The sequence below is a fragment of the Misgurnus anguillicaudatus genome, chromosome 22, assembly GCF_027580225.2.
Source record: "Misgurnus anguillicaudatus chromosome 22, ASM2758022v2, whole genome shotgun sequence".
NCBI lineage: Eukaryota > Metazoa > Chordata > Actinopteri > Cypriniformes > Cobitidae > Misgurnus > Misgurnus anguillicaudatus.
This window is the reverse complement of record NC_073358.2, coordinates 32,457,991-32,459,926: the sequence shown is the minus strand read 5'-3', so window position 1 is coordinate 32,459,926 and position 1,936 is coordinate 32,457,991.

The window sequence follows — 1,936 nt, the reverse complement described above, 5'->3', positions numbered from 1 at the left end:
TTTAAACGTATCAAGTAAGATTGTTGATATTTTAGGTTACATGGTTTTTAACAAATTTCTCCATACAATATGGTCTGCAGCACTACTGCAGTGTAAATATAGTTTTAGTTTTGGAGAAATCCCATATATTCCACCAGTGTTAGTTTGCAAGGATAACACTCTGATTTCTACTCGCTTCTTATGAATGAACATATTTAAGCACTTTATTTTAGTTAAAATAACCAGACTTGAATATTCCATAGGAGGGTTTACAGTGGAATTGTGGTGGAATGATTATGATTATTTAGGTTTATCTTTTCATTTTTTAACTTTTGTGTTTAATGTTTGCATCAGTTTAGGGGTAAGAGGGTTCAGCCTTTATAAACACTATAAATGTGTGTTTGTTCTTGAACTGGACATAGGATCTTCAAAGATGGCAGTTAAAGGAAAACACCACCGTTTTCCAATATTTTACTGTGTTAACCTCAACTTAGATGAATTAATTCATCCCTATTTTTTTCAATGCGTTCACTTAATCCTTGTACAGAACGTTGTGAATGTGTTGGCATTTGGCCTGGCCCCATTCATTCCTTGGGATCCAGGCAGGGATGAATTTGGAGGCCACCGGGCACCTCCATGTTTTCCCTATTTGAAGATTGTTACATGAGTAGTTACACGATTAAGGTGGCACAAAATAAAACGTGGCAGTAATATTGACGGAAGTTTGAGCAAGAGGGGGAGTAGTCAGTAGTGATGATGATGTTACTGTGCACAGAGGTCGAAGTGCTGCAAACTAAGTGCCCTTTTGCCATACAATATAGTTCTAATTTTTTACGTTATATTTTGTGCCACCACCATACTTACTCGTGTAACTACTCATGTAACAGCCTTTGAGTGGGGAAGGCATGGAGGTGTTTGGTGGCTTCTGGGTGCATCCCTGTTTGGATCCTGGGGAGTGAATGGGGCTGGGCTAAATGCTAACACATTCACGACGCGCTAAAAATATAGGTATGTATTAATTTGTCTAAGTTGAGGTAAAAACATAGTCAAATATTGAAAAACTGTGGTGTTTTTCTTTAAAATCTCAACTATTGCATGTCAAGGCCTAAAACTCACCAGTTTGAGGGGTTGTTGCCCTTTGTAATTCTACAAGACTTTAGTGTTAATATAGTTGCCTTATTTATGACTAAAATTAAGCTGCTTTTAGACTCTTTGGGGGAATGCATAGGAAGACCGCATTCATGACAGACTGAAATATTTTTTCTATGGATTCTCAGGTAGACTCCTGTGCAGGTTTGGGTTGAAGATGCGTTTTCTCAAGTGAGCTCTTAAACCTGCTCAGTAACAGATCTACATGTGTATAACTTTTATGGAGAGAAAGTTTGTGCAAACATAAAAACTGTTTGCTTTGTCAAAATACTTTAAATAGATCTGGGAAATTTAACACAATCTTAACCCTTCTGATGCCTGATGGTAGTCAAACTGAACTCAGCTGTGGCCCTAATCCCATTGAATCAATGCAGTTTTTGTAATGCATGTATGCGTGTCCTGTCTAAATATGCACAAATTGCACTGTAGAGTTTTTACATGGCTTTCAAAGCTCTATTGCCTGCCCCATAACAGATGCGGCTATTTTGTCAATGTTTTGCATTTTGCACCGTTCTCCACTTTTCTTGATGGAGAGATCTGAAATCTGTGTGAAATCTGAAATCTATAGCCTTACAGTTCAGCTGTTGCCACAGCCATGTTACGGCTTCTGTGAGTTTAAATGCACAGTGTTTGCCGCACACATATATGTATATATCAATATGTACTGTTGCTGGAGTCCCCTAAATATCATAAATACAATGTTCAAATATATCCAAACATATCTAGATGTGATGACACATCTGTGAAGTTAAAGTGGATGCTGAAATCAATGCAAAAAACGTTTACTGGACAATGAAAATCAAATCTA